Source organism: Denticeps clupeoides, chromosome 1, assembly GCF_900700375.1.
Source record: "Denticeps clupeoides chromosome 1, fDenClu1.1, whole genome shotgun sequence".
NCBI classification, from domain to species: Eukaryota; Metazoa; Chordata; class Actinopteri; order Clupeiformes; family Denticipitidae; genus Denticeps; species Denticeps clupeoides.
Genome location: NC_041707.1, coordinates 18,298,134 through 18,314,063, shown reverse-complemented (window position 1 = coordinate 18,314,063; position 15,930 = coordinate 18,298,134). Strand labels below are relative to the sequence as shown.

Below are 15,930 nucleotides of genomic sequence, written 5' to 3'. Positions count from 1 at the left end.
CAATTAGCAGATACCATCTCTACACTCTGTATCTGCTGTCTTGACGCATCATCTACTGTACATACAGGGGTCCAAACTGCCCTTAATCCTGAGCAAAACCCATATCTTCAAATTGAATTTCAAAGAAGTTGACATCATGTACTAAGCCGAACCAATGGTGAAGAGTTTACTTTTGAGTTGTTATGGACTTCATTGATGACGTTGTTGAGCTAGCTCACTTTTCTCTTCTTTAGAAAGGACATTTAACATCAACTGTATTTGTCTGTGCTGCACCAGATTATCAGAAAATTCTATTTTACTGTTCAAGGTGCCAGATTAACAAACAAAGCCAATGGTAATTCGTTTTCTCTTTGACCTGTATGTGTACCTGTGGGGACTCATAAATGTAGAAAACGAGCATGGTATACAGTATTTTGTATTGATGTTAACCCTTAGTAAGCAGAAATAAAAAGCCATTTTTAATAAAATAACATATACTTGGAGTTTAATACAGTATAAATGCTCACTTTTCGTAAAAATACAAATTCAATGACTGTCTTTTGAAATTCCCAGAAGTAACATGAGGTTGACGGCACGAAATGTTTAAATTTATGAATATCATAGACAAGAAAAGATCAACGTATGTGGCCATATTTGCATGTCTTCATTCACCCACTCTTCATAAAGCTAACAGCAATTTGGCCTTTAAACTTTGAAGGTGACCAGATTACAGACAGCAATTAAACAGGAGCCCATGGCTCCATGCCAGAGAACAGAGTCTTTAAAGCAGTACGAGGCCATAAAGAGAAGGCAAGAAAATGGAACGTTTTTAAATACACTAATGCTTCTGGCAATGTCAAATGCAAACAAATAATCATTCTCTCTCTCTCTCTCTCTCTCTCACTCTCTCTCTCTCTCTCTCTCTCTCTCTCTCTCTCTCTCTATATATATATATATATATATATATATATATATATATATATATATATATATATATATATATATATATATATATATATATATATATATATATATATATATATATATATATATATATATATATATATTTTATGACATGATGTAATAGTACTGGCTATATGAAAGTGGTGTTTCCAAAAACGTTTTGGAGCCAGAGGCAAATGGGCTCCCCCTTTGGGTCACTTATTTTATTTATTTATGTATTTATTTATTTATTTATTAGTAGGAAGTTCCTTTGTTTCCTCTCTGTGTGATTCAGGGCTACCCCTCTATCATAGTTCAATTTCCTTCTAGTGAATTTGTGAGAATGTCAATACACATTGACTTGTTTGAACACACAATCAATCTCATGAACACACACACACACACACACATACACACATCAGTTGTGGAAAACGTGTCAGGAAGTGCTCCAAGCAGCTTCATTGATAAGTGGCTTCCGAATTCCATAGCTGTCTACAACCCTGTTGTGAAAAGATAACACAAATACACACACACACACAGACAGGGAGTATAATGTGTTAAAAACTGTGAGCAAGCAAACGTTTTGCTAATATTGCCAAAATTATATGTATGTGTCACAACTTTTCTACCTGTTGATCCGTAGTCTAGCACATAGTCCAAGCATCTCATTCATTTTTAACCAGAAAAAGTGTGTGTTTAATTAATGGAAACTTGACCATTACACAATTATAATTTATGAGAATGGTAGCTGGGGCGCCCACATCTGAGGACGTATCACCTTCCGTGCATGATTGTGTTACATGCAGCGCTGTCATTCTCTCAAAAGAAAAATTTTCTTGAAGAAAAAAAAAATTGGTGTCATCCCATGTTCAAATGACAGATAACACACACACATACATCCTGCACACATGCTACATGCTACAACCCATTTAGCAAAAGTCAATCATTAAAATCCAAAATTTGCTGAGCATAGAGTGATGGTGTGTTTGAAAATGTGCTTTCAGAAAGATGAGGGACTTTAATTAACCTCTGGGTGCAAGTGTGTGTGGAAAGGTGGGATGGGTTGGGGCAGCGTTCCAGAACATTCTGGCACCATTCCCACCTTATTCGGAGTCCTGACATATTTCTTAACAAATTAGGAGTCTCTTCCGCCCACAGACACCCCCGTCATGCCACTGCTAACCTTGATGGTGTAGCTGGGATTGAAGGAGACATCGCTGATGGATGCTTCATCATGACATGTACGTTGTGCACTGGAGGGAATTAGCTCTTTCACCCTTCTGCTTGCAAAATGAAACCAAAAAGGTCTTAATTATAGATTTACAGCAAAATGCCTTGAATAGAGGCGATGTCCATGATATTCATAATTAGCAATAATGAAGCAGTGTTACGGTGATATGCCCACATAAGCCTTTACGGTCATCTAGCTAGCTTTATATAGCTTGACGACTGCTCAATAATAGGTGCTATTGTAATGAATTAAACAGTGCAGTTGACATTTCAGTGGTTTTATTGTTGTGGCCGTTATGTTTCGAGTATGTACATGATGCTTAATTAGACACAGCATATTTATGCACATATATAAAACCACATCTGTGGTTTTAAAACATCTAATGGCTTAACAATTACCATTTTACAGTCAGAATGCACTATTGACCCTTATATAGGAAAAAAACAGAGCAAAAGTTCTTGACTAGTGAGCGAAAACAGGAAGAAAAATATTTTATACTGGAGACATAAGGGCTTGAGCAGTATGTGTAGGGTCACTATGGCAAATGGAATGAGATTACTTACAATTATGTTGGGGGGGTGGACGGGAGGTTGAACTGAATGAACAAAAAGGAGCACGAAGAGAGAGGGAGAGAGAGAGAAAAGGTCCAAGGGCTCCTGATGAGGTCCAGTTGCACCCAACACACACACACACACGTACCCCCACCACCTGCCCCACCCCCCTCATGCTCTCGACTATCCCCCCACCCAAAGCCCCCGAGGGGTGTGACTTGCAGACCTCAGGACCAGCCTTCCCAGACAGCGATTTAAAATAACAATTCCATGCATATCGGATTGCTGGCCTCTGAAATTCATACAAGATGAGGTAATGTGATCGTGAATGCTGCGCCCCGACCTTTGTCTGCATTAGTGCAAGTAAGGTTTACGTTGAGTTTGAATTGAGGTACTTTTGCCTGTCTATGTACACAGACAACACTTTCTCACTTTAGCACCTACTCAAAATACGTACAAACAAACATCTATGAGAGACAGAAGAAAAATACATTAACATCACAAGTGACCCACTGAAGACAGCATCTGTTTTTAGTTGTATCAGTTATGTTAGCAATACTGAACAGTAATTTAAACACAAAAATCCTGTAATGTCCCAATGGACAACCATGGTGCTAACACCATGGGCCTGCAATGACACACGACTTTGGCTGTCTTGCCACCATACAAGACATGTACATCACATACTGTAATCGAGCTGGGCACGATTGCTGGTACCCAGGTCCTGAGTGCAGGCCCCGACCCTTCTTGATTACCGGTGGTGAAATGGCATGAATGAAGGATGCAGATGCACGACTGTACAGGACAGAATTTACTTATAAAACATAATACAAGGACAAAACACAGCAGCACGAGGTAATACATACAATGACCGGGCAGTGACACAGTGGAAACAAGGCCCAGTTATGCTAGAAACAGATGGCGAGAACGATTAGGAAATCAGGAACACAGACACACAATACAAACTCCAGTCTGGAAGAGGGACCAGAGCCCCTCCCAATGTCCCAAGTCCTGACAGCGTGGTTAAGTATTGGGCATCTCTCAGGTGTGGGGTCAGTGGGCTGGTGCAGCCACACGGCAGACCCCAGGTGGTCCATGCCAGCAGTTTTACTGTGTTCAAATACTATTTTCAAATACTATCCACCTAGTCCTTTATTATTAGTGTGCAAGTAATAATACTTCAAATAATATTTTCACATGACTGTTCTCTTTATTCTCCGCACTTCTAACATCCCTTGCCCATGGATTAGTAGGCATTGCAAATGGGATCTCTACAGCCTGGGACCACGGCCAATACCAAATGAAACACATTATAAATCTGCACTTCAGACCACATACTCTTTAGCAGAACATATAGAAATGGGTTGCCAGGTAAACACAAGATAAAGTCTTTTCAATAATCACATTTTCATTGTGATACACAGCACATCATACGGTGAGGCGACAAAACGTGTCCTCTGCTTTTAACCCTTAGTAAGCAGTGGGCAGTTATGAAAGGCGCCCAGAGAGCAGTGTGTAAGGACAGTACTTTTGCAGCTGTAAGGCATCCAGTACATGTTTCAGGGTGGGAGGTGTAAATTTTTTAAAGATGTTCCTAAAAGAAAATATTCAGGAGCTCATCAGGAAAGTGCAACACAAACAGTTGAAAGTGAGACAGAGACTGGGAGAAAGCAAGTGACAGAGCGGGCAGAGTGTAAAGAATGCTGCACTGCAAACCAAATAAACAGAGAGAAAGAAAAACAAGACACCATGGCCAGCTTGAAAGATTATGACTCTTCTCTATCTGTCGATCCATGCTTCACGTCCTACCTTTTAAGGTTTTCTGTTCCTATCCTGCTCTTTGGGTCCAGGTGCAGTTCTTGCAATAGTACAAACACTGGCAATTAGCTAAGTGCTAAAAAAATGTATGTATCCAGATCTTAACTTCACTGTGGTCAAAAGAAATGTTGAATTTGAGGCATTATTGGCGCAACATGCTAAGACGCACTCTTTGGATTTGCAAAGTCCATCTAGGAAACTAGTGAAAAATTTTTACATTCTATTTCACGAAAAAAAACCCATTAAGAATTCATACATTTAGAATTACTGGTTATTATAAGCCAGTGTTGTAGTCAAGACCGCCTAAACCGAGACCAAGACACTGCTGAGACTTGAGGGTACCAAGACCAAGACAAAGTCACACTAAGGCGAGACCAAGACCAATGCTGGTCGAGACCGAGACCAAGACCAAGACCAAAAACAGACAAGGGCTAGAATCACATTAATCAGATAAACACTAGAGGAAAAAAGGCGTTGCTGTAAAATGTCATTACTCGTTAAATCAAATTCATGATATATTTTCAATTATATTATCAATATGTCTCTCATTTGAAATCTCCCAGATTTGTCATAGTTACGAGGCCTGATATTGTCAAAGGGAAAGAAATGGGATGTACCAAAAAGATGTTCATATTAAGTCTTTGAATATGTAATGATCCAAAGCCAGTGCTGGTTCACTGATATACATTTAGTGACTTAACATAGGGTAGTGTACGGAGCACCTGAAGTACCATGAAATGTGCACAATTATTTAAAATTTACTCTGAATTAATTTACATCTCTAAAAACTTCATTTTGTGTAGAAACTACAGACTTCATGATGAAGAGAGCTCAGCTAATCAAGTTTTACTTTATTTTTGGAATGTTTTACAATGAAATTATTGCTGCTCTTGCACATAGACATGGGGTCGTAATCATTTGCACTCATTTTCTGCCCATACTGAAAGACAACAGGACTACACATACTTATGTCATGTTATTGACTTTGTCCAGGAATAATTATGGGGTTTGGGATAAACGCATCGTTATAGATGGATGTTCACAAAGTGCAGAGAAAATGGCCTTTAAACGAAAAAAAAAAAAGAAGACGTTAGAAACATATTAGCCGAGTTGGATTCTGAGCGGTCAGCATACAGGCATGAATGGAAACTTCAGAGGTGACAGTACTTCTCAAAGGGACCTATTATATTTGGCACATTGATTCATATGACAAGTTAAAAACTTTTAGGGTGTATTTGGAAATGTTCTGTAACTGTCCTAAACTTAAGCCCACAGACCACGGTACAGAATAACTTGCACACAGGGTGATAAGTGGTGTGCACAGGATATTTTTTTTACCTTTACATTTAAGGCATTTGGCAGACGCCCTTATCCAGAGAGACTTACAACGTGCTTTCAATTTACCATCGATGACGTGAACAGGTCTGGTTCATTAGGACCCCCAATGATGAATACAACCTTTTTATTCACACTGTTGTAGTTTCTATACATAAGTAAGACAATAATGTTACAAGTTACATCTAAATTTTCTCTAAAGAGGAAGGTCTTGAGCTGCCGTTTGAAAATACTCAGTGACTGAGCTGTTCTGACCTCGAGGGGAAGTTCATTCCACCACCGAGGGGCCAAGACGGAGAAGAGTCTAGATGAATGTCTTCCTTTTACCTTCAGAGATGGAGGGACCAGGCGAGCAGTACTGGAGGCTCGGAGAATACGAGGTGCAGTGCGAGGTGTAATAAGGGCTATGAGGTAGGATGGGGCTACTCCATGTTTGGCTTTGTAGGCCAGCATCAGTATTTTGAATCTGATGCGTGCAGCTACTGGGAGCCAGTGGAGGGAACGTAGCAGTGGGGTGGTGTGGGAGAATTTGGGAAGGTTAAAGATCACTTATGCTGCTGCATGAGTGTGAGTTGTAGAGGTCGGATGGTATATAGAGGTAGACCAGCTAGAAGGGAGTTATAGTATTCCAGTCGTGAGATTACTAAGGACTGAACCGGTATCTGGGTGGCCTGTGTTGACAGATAAGGACGGATTCATGTGATATTGTAGAGAAGGAATCTACATGAGCGGGAAAGATTGCTGATGTGAGTGGAGAAGGGGAGTTGGTTGTCTATTGTTACTCCAAGGTTGTGGGCTGTTGAAGAAGGAGAGAGCTGTGAGTTGTCCAGGTAAACAGCAAGATCCTGATGTGGTGAAGAATCTGCTAGAATGAATATTAGTTCAGTTTTGGTGGGATTGAGTTGGAAGTGATGGGCTGCCATCCAAGACGAGATTTGGAAGCAGCATGTAGATCAGAAGTAGGAAAAGAGAAGATGAGTTGTGTGTCGTCGGCATAGCAGTGGTAGGATAATCCATGTGAGGAAATAACCTCACCAAGTGATCTCGTGTAGAGGGAGAAAAGGAGAGGACCTAGCACTAAGCCTTGAGGGACACCAGTGGAGAGTCTACGTGAGGTAGAGGTGGATCCTTTCCAAGTCACTTGGTAAGATCGCTCATCAAGGTAGGAAGCAAACCACTGCCATGCTGAGCCCTGAATTCCAAGCCTCTTCAGGATAGACAAGAAATTCTTGTGGTTAACTGTGTTTTTTTTCATTTCATGGTACTATGCTTGCATACACAATATTCTAAGTCAGATTTTGAGTTCTTCCTCTTAGTTTGATGACAAGAAACGCAGAGCTAGTCAATGATCTTGTAGTTAGTTGTTTTACTTTTTTTCCAGTCAGGTGAATGTTGGCGCTGTCCCAGCAGTCTCCGTCATTAAGCAGTCTCCGACCTTTCTTTGCCGACTTTGCTATGATGTGATGTGTACAATGTGTGTGGGCTGTGATGCGCTGGCAATGTAATGTTTTTAAAATAAAGGCATCTGACCTGTTGCATTTGAATTTAGGCCCATAATAAATAATGATACTGTTCGAGGGTGCGCTGATTTCTCTTTTTGTTCTCCCATGCCGTCGAGACCGCTATGTCCAAGACCAAGACAAGACTGACACCAAGTAACGTTGAGACCGAGATGAAACTGAGACCACAAAAGATTGGTATAGAGAACAACAGCTCTATTAGAAGCCTACATAACATTAGTCACAACCATAAATCAAGCACTGCTTTAAACTCTCATATAAAACTTTCATAAAATTTCATACTGATTTAAGAATGCAGGACATGGCTATTAAATACTCACTTGGAACTGCAAACCTCAGAAGAACACTGCATACACTGCCATCCCATTAGGTACAGGCCAACAGGGGAGTGTGGGCCAGAATAACATTTAAAGGGTCACATGAGAGTTGGAGTCGCCTGGTGGCATCATGGTATCTAGCAGCATTGGTCACACTCCATGTTGATACAACAGATTTATATGCACTCAAATATGCATATGTGCTCTGGCATTAACATGCTCAGGCGTGGATTATTTGACCCTTTTTCTCCCAAGCTCTCTGAACCACTGTCATCTGTAATCATTTCGTAATGCTAAAGTCAGTTTACAAGGTTACAAGGGCATTCATGACAACAGAAGAAAATACAAAAAAGTTCAAGAGCACGAGGGAGATGATGTGATGTGGCTAGTGAGGTTCACATACGTTCTGGGTCCTAATTACTCACAGTTTCGACCCTTTAATTGGTAGTCTGTTTCACTCTCCCTTGTTGGTCTTTGACCATCTGAAATCCTATTTACATCATTCATCTTACACTGTCAGTGGCTTTCGCTGCATGATCCGTAACCTGCATGATCCATAACCTGCATCAAGGTTTCATTACTTGCAGAAGATAACACTGTTGTTAAAGGCCATGTGTCAAATTATTAATATGTCAGAATATGAACTTTAAATAATTCAAATGCCTTCATGTTTAAGGTATAAGCATCATAACAAGCCACAAAGAGAGGGGTTTGAACTAACATAAACACACACAACAAGAACAATTCAGTTAATAAACTCAAAATTTAAAAACTTAAATTTAAGTTAAGAACAAGTCCAAATAATGTGATGTTGTACAAGAACACAAAACTGCACTCACTTGGAGAACTGGGCTTCAACGTGAAGTTCGCCTCACCAACTGGCATGACGACCAGCACCAATAACTCAACCTTGTTATAATAGTAGAACTTACACACACCTCACTGCTTTCGTGAACAAGTTTTAGTGACTTTAGTGACACTTGTGCAGACATAAATACACACACACACACACACACACACACACACACACAGTGAAACAAACAGAATGTGCTCTGAGCTACTACTGCATGGGGTTTATTTTGAGTCACCGTGCAATGCTTGGTTAAGACAGATTATGTTATGTTACGTTATTTATTTATTTATTTGGCTCCTTCAGCTTCTGGAACAGGTTTCTGAGTCTGTGGCCAAGAGAGGGCTGAGTTCACACACACACACACACCCTCTCTCACGCATACACAATTCCACGTTTTACATGGGCTGCAAAAACACATACAGTGAGACACAAGCATAATAACATGTACTCAAATGCACTTCGTTGCACCACAATTTGATAAAATGTGATGGACACAAGCACCCATTCATACCACATACCCAGGGTAATTATATGCACATATGAAGTTACACACAATGACACACCTTATTTACCAATAATCTTATACATTCACCTGTACAAATATTAAGTTATTCCACACAAATCGCACACACACACACACACACACACACGCTTCAAGCACTTGCCTGGTTAAGTGACCGTATGTGTGTCAATCACACACAGGGTGCTCAGGCGTTAATCGACTTTGCCCCATAATTTGGCACTGTGTTGGGTGTAATTGGGTGTCGCGGTGCTGTTCCGCTGGCTGCCTGTGCGTGATTATGACCACCCGGCATCCTCCCCTCTCCACACACAGCGGCCCCACAGCCGGACCCAGCTCCATTCACACCAGGACACTTCATTTGGCTCCAATGCCTGGCTAATCACAAACCCTCCAGGGATGTATAGGATTTTTTTTTTCAGATGATGGGCACTTGGGATTGATGATCAAAAATTATATATTTTCTGAAATGCTGAGTTTAATTCCAATGGAATATTGAACCACTGAACCATTTTCACATTCCACTGACAATTTTCATTTGTTTTATTTTTTGCAGAGTTGGCCCTAACAAATTTGCATCCCCAGGCCTGAATTTAGGTGGCGCCCCCTTGCATCACAAAAAATTCCACTGCTAGTGTAGATAGAATACCTTTCTCTTAGAATAAACCAATTAGTTCTAATTACTTACTTAAAATACTTTAAAAGAAATTAAAAAAAGAAAACATTTCATAGGAAATGTAATTATTATTATTATTATTATTATTACTGTCTAATAGATTTTGCTAAGCAGATAAATTGGCTTGTGTTTTTCTTGTTACAATCAGTAGTTACAGGACTACTTACAATCAGTAGTTACAGGAACAGTCCCCTTGGAGCAACTTAGGGTTAAGTGTCTTCTCTCCACTAGGTTTCCTTCTCCAGCTGCCTTATCAAAAAAAAAATTCAAAAGTCCCACCTAACTAAACTGCATTTAGGCTGCTACAGCATGTATGGTGTAAAACATACTAAATGTGATATATGAGTATATGAGCCAAATGCTCGCATTTGTTATTCTGTGTTTATGACCCGGTGGTGTCCCTGTGGGTGGGTCACACCGCATACTGACCCATTACATAAGTTCTTTTCTTTACATTTTTTACATTAGTAGGTTAGGTTTATTTTGGGTTTAAACAAAGTGGTAACTGAGGCAAATTTTAACAGAAAGTTTCAAAAACACTTGAAGCACAGAGAATACACTACTTTCATAAAGTAGAATTACAATTTAAGGAATCATCATCTTTCACTTTCTGAAGTTCACTTTATTATTTTTATCTCTTGGCCTTTAATGTTTGTTGCTAATAAAATGGAAGATTTTACCCTGCTAGAATAAAAATGTAATTAACGGTGGTAGTAGCCTAGTGTGTAACACAACCGTCTAGGAAACCAGAAGGCCACAGAGTCTCCTGAAGGCCCAGGTGTCCCAGGCCTGGAGTGTCTGGAGGAGGGATCAAGGGGAGAACAACAGGTAAATCCTTACACCAACATAAGATGAAGATAAACCAGATCCTCCAACCCTAGTAATCAGGAGAGGTGGGACATATCGTGGAGGGCTGAGCTGGTGCAGATGTGACACATTGTGCCCCTGATCAAGAAGCTTAACCCTGATTCGCTGTCCCTGTAACTACTGATTGTAAGATGCTCTGGATACTGGCGATGGCTCATATCTGTAAATGTTAATAAGCCATATTTGAGACCTGGATGATAGATGTGGGGCTTCAATCTACCATAGGGTGTTAAATATAAACTGAACAAAACTATAACTGCAACACTTTTGTTTCATGACCTGAAGATTAACAATGAAACATTTCCTACATACACAAAAGACCCATCACTAAATCTGTGTCAGTGAGCGGCCTCTCCATTGTTGAGATGATCCATCCCAACTCACAGGTATGTCATATCAGAGTGCTGATTGGACAGCATGAATATTTGAATATTTGAATACATGAATGTTGCCACATATTGCAAGGATCTGTTCAGAATTCCTGAAAGAATTCCTGAAAGAATCCTGGTTCTTGCATGGCCAGCATAGTGACTGGACATGTCACCCATTCAGCAAGTTTGGGACGCTCTGGATCCTCATATAAGACAGCATGTTCCAGTTCATGCCAACATTCAGAAACTTCACACAGCCATTGAAGAGGAGTGGACCAACATGGGTTGTAGCAGCCTGATGGGTAACACACTCGCCTGTGAACCAGAAGACCCAGGTTCAAACCCCCCTTACTACCATTGTGTCCCTGAGCAAGACACTTAAACCTAAGTTGCTTCAGGGGGGTCCTTGTAACTACTGATTGTAAGTCGCTCTGGATAAGGGTGTCTGATAAATGCCGTAAATGAAAATGTAAATGAAACATTCCAGAACCTGATCAAATCTTTGCGACGAAGATGTGTCAAATGGTGGCCACAACAAACACTAACTTGTTCCCCCTTCTACTCATGCCGTCTAATCAGGTGGGATGGATCGTCTCTGCAAAGGAGAACTGCTCACTAGCACAGATTTAGGCAGATTTGTGAACCATATTTGAGATTAATGGGTATTTTGTGTATGTAGAAAATGTTTCATATCAGCTCGTGAAAAGTGTTTTGCTTATCCTCTCCCTCTCTTCAACTGGTTGTTAAATTACAAAATATTATCCAGACAGTACTGGACAGTATTTTGGATTTAAGGAGGAGCGGGAAAGTCAGCAGAATGTGAACCTGTGAAGTTGAAAAACTCCTCAAGCATGTTGGTGTAATTTCTCATGAATCTGAAAAGAATTTAATAGCACAAATGCAGATCATATGAAACCATCAAGTTGCAAAATCCTGCTGTTTCAGTGATTTAAATTACATTTTAACGTAGGTCTGAGGGACGTCAGCACCAGGGAAGAAGAAGCATGGTGCTGTGAGCAACACGGGCCCTCCCACTCAGAAGCCTGGCATGGCATGCTTCTGCACAATTTACACCATCTGTGACTGTGGAGGTTGATAGAAATTTGGCATTGATCGTGTGTATGTGTGTCTGTGTGTCTGTGTACATGGGGGGCTTCAATAGAAATTGATAAATGTGAAACTTACATTTTACTTTAGCTGTAGTGAAACATTCTGGGCCATTTCTATATAAATGGCCCAGAATACACTTTTTTGAACACTTATTATGTATTCCTGTGCAGAAATGCAATGTAAGATAAAATTGGACAGGATCACATAAATCGCATAAGTTTTAAAGTCGTAGAATGTAAACTGCAGTGGAGCTATGGGTGTTTTTCACATTTCTTCTTCAGTTAACAAATGCATCTACTCTCAGTTTTAAAACATTTTTGCTTATGTGCATATGACAATTACTGTTTTATTCATATTTTACCAGACCATACTGGTTTGCATGAAACCAACATGATGCTTTATACCAAAGTGAAATTTTGTTGGCAAGACATGCATTGACAAATATTTATTTAAATGTGTTTTATTTTTTTTTATGCATCACTGTATTTTCCAGTCAATTAATTTAATATTAACTTTATAAAAAAACATTCAGAGCCATAGATTTTACCGGCTAAAAAGCTAAGAAGTCACTTTGATATTAGCTCATAAAATAGCAATAGAAAAATATTATTGTCTAGTTTTGAGGTCCTTTCTTGGCCTGTTGGTCCACATCTTACTAACACCTTTCTTCTCAGTTGCACATCTGTCTCCAGCAAGTCTTCACCGTGAAGTTGCATTGGGTAGGTGAGGCAGAATACGATATCAAGGGAGCTTCAATATCACCGTAGGGGCGGTGGAATTGTGTTTCCAATAGAAATCTCTCCGAAACTTTGTCTGTGTTTATGCCGCTCTGAGTCTTATCTTGGGTGAGTTCACATTTTTTGCCATGAGCTCTGAACAAACACTTCCTGTTTTTCTGCTTTCCTCTTCCTGCCGTTTCTCTGGAAGGGGTGACCAGACACTGTGACCGGCGACACGCAAGACAATGAACGAGCAGCTTGCTGCCATGAGACCTGCGTTTCCCAAAAGAGAAATCAAAAGCCGAATGCTGGTCAAAGGGCTGTTTGTTGCTGGATTTAAATGGTTTTCCCTTAATGACCAAGCTAACTGTTTATAACAGGTACATTTTTTAACAATAAAAAATGGGAGGATGTAGACTGTTTAGAGGTTTAATGAAAGAGCACACCATGTGATCATTCATGGAGGTGAACCATTTAATGACATCTTTTTGCTTGTCCAATAAAAATACATATTGTGTATATTCTGGAAAAAAAACATTTGATTTTATTAAGTAAATAGTCAGTAAAAAAATTATAATTTATGACTTCTGATTTTTATCATTTATTTATATTAAAATAAGCTTATTTTTGTGTTTCAAAACAATGGTTAAGTCTTGTGGTTATCGCAGATAAATCTAATTTTATTAACCTCACACAATGTAAAAAAATCTTAAATAATTTATTTTTTGATGATGATCCTATATGTATACTGTGAATAATGCTTGGTATAATTCCAGCCAAGACCTGTCGCAAAGTTTAACCCTCTTCAGAGCAGCATACGATAAATAATGATCAGAACAATTGATCAATTTACTCGGGGGTCAAACCGATCTATAGAATGCATTATTAAAGAAAGCCCATCGATCCAGGTGGAGCTAAATGTTTACTGCGGTCGAAATGCATGGGGATCAATTCAGACACGAAACACCAGACTCCGGCCCTAAACGGGTCGATTTTCTTTAATAAATGCCAGCTGATGGGGCTGCGTGAACGCCCTGATAGGTGACGACATATACCCCACTTCCACATATGGGATGGTCCCAAGTCATGGCCCTCAGGGTGCAGCGAGGGTGTGATGGGTAATCGTGTGTGCCGTGTCATTAGCAGCATAGTGGCCGGGCGGGGCCCCTTGGGGGGGCCTGTCACCTTGCCTGCTATGGCGCACCTTTAAATCAATGGACAGGCAAGGCCACTGCACTGCCAGGTCAATGCCAATCAAGTGTGCAGGGGGTGGAGGGGTTGGTGAGACAGCGAAAACAGCCAAAGTATGGGAAGAGGAAGAAAGGGCAGGGAGAGGAGAGTGAAAAGAACCAGAGGAATTGTTTACTATGGCAATTTAGCCCTTCAGAGGAACATTCCCCATCACTCCCTATCTGAGTCTCTTTCCAACTCAGTTGTGATGTCCAATAAGTTCAGCTCACAAGCTGAATCAGAGATTCTGCATTATAGTGAGCGATAAAATGCATTTACAGCATGTGATGTCACTGAAAATGTTTATGGTTAAGAAAAGATTGTAGACTGCTGACCTAAACAACAGTCCCTGTTCGCTGTTTAGGCCTAGGATTAAACTCCTTCTTAGTTGCTCTAATCTAAATTGGGCTGCATATGATTATTTTCTATCAAGACAATGAAAGTCTACTACACAACTTACCATATATACACTTCATAAGCAGAAGTAATATAGAATTACACCTAAGACACATATTGAGATGCAATGGCAGGTGTTTGTGACAGCTACTGGATCACCTCAGAGACATGTTAATGCAAGTGTAAGAAAGACATCCGTAATCGAAATTGGGGGTAGTTTTCTGTTCGGTTTTACAGATGAAGATGAAGCAGCAGAGCCCACAACAGTTGTCATGTGTGCCTGTGCATGGTTCCATGGGTGTGCAGTTTATTTGGAGGGTGTGTGTATTTATGTGTGTTACTGTGTGGTTACTACAGTTCTATTTCCTTCTACTGCTTATTTCCTTCCTGTCTTGAAGCTTTGGGCTATACTGAACCCACACTGAAGTAGGAAGTGATAATGCATGAATAAACAACAATGCAAATGTGAGAACCTAAAGTAACCATATAAAATGTAAATTACAAATGTCTAACTACCTTTATGTACCTTAATATATGTACCATTTTTGTTACATATATTTTAATATTATGTAATTTTATCATCCAATTAAAGGTTTAGAATACATTTTGTTTCATGTTGTGTGGTATGCTGTGTGGAAGCACACACATACACACACACCTCACACACATGCATCCAGACACTGTGAAAAACCTACACATACAATGCACACACTGTAACACACATTTTCTTTTTACACTTTTTGACTTGAGTCAAAACGTCAGTCAACTAGTTGACCAAGGTGTTGCACAAGACACAATATGCACACAATTAAGAGATGAAAGAACACAATCATAAAACAGTAAGAAAAAAAAAATTAAATAGAATGACATGACATCTCCATCAATACAAATTAAAGGCCAGTCTTCAACATTTACTTAAAAAGCTCATCTGATCTAACATTCCAGGGAAGTTTGCTCCAGAGCCCGGGAGCTGCAACCCCGAGGCCTCTGTCTCCGTAGGTCCTTAGCCTAGTCCTATCTATAGTCAAGAGCAGCTGATCAGATAACCAAACTTGTCTTGCTGGACTGTTGATGTGGAGAAGCTCACGGAGGTATTTAGAAGCTGAGCTTTAAAAACAATCAGCGAGATCTGTTTCCTCTATCTGAAACTTACTACTGGTAACCAATGAAGTGAAGGCAGAATCGGGGACATGCGCGATTTGCCCTTGTGCTTGCCAGTGAACAGACGAGCTGCTGCGTTTTGCACCAGTTGCAGCCGATGGATTAGTGACTGACTGTTTACTGTTGTGCAATTTTTGGCATCAATCACAAATTTAATCTCCTAATCTAACAAATGGATCTAATCTGTTGGGCCCCAGGGTCTGTCCTCTCATTTTACATCATGTATCCACAGATGTGCAGCTATAGTGGCTTCTACAGCCAAAGGGTGGTTTGTCATTTGCATAAGATGAAATATATTGGCCATGCTCCATTACTGCAGAAGTACTAAAACCAC

At 40.0% G+C, this 15,930-nt stretch overlaps 1 long non-coding RNA gene across 1 annotated transcript in view; it reads right to left on the bottom strand.

Moving 5' to 3' along the window:
• Positions 1-8,650, bottom strand: part of LOC114800528 (uncharacterized) — a 63,086-nt gene extending 54,436 nt beyond the window's left edge. Inside the window, exon 1 of the long non-coding RNA XR_003751401.1 lies at positions 8,533-8,650. This is a non-coding gene — a long non-coding RNA (uncharacterized LOC114800528). The remainder of the gene's footprint in view (positions 1-8,532) is intronic.
• Between the last annotated feature and the right edge of the window lie 7,280 nt (positions 8,651-15,930).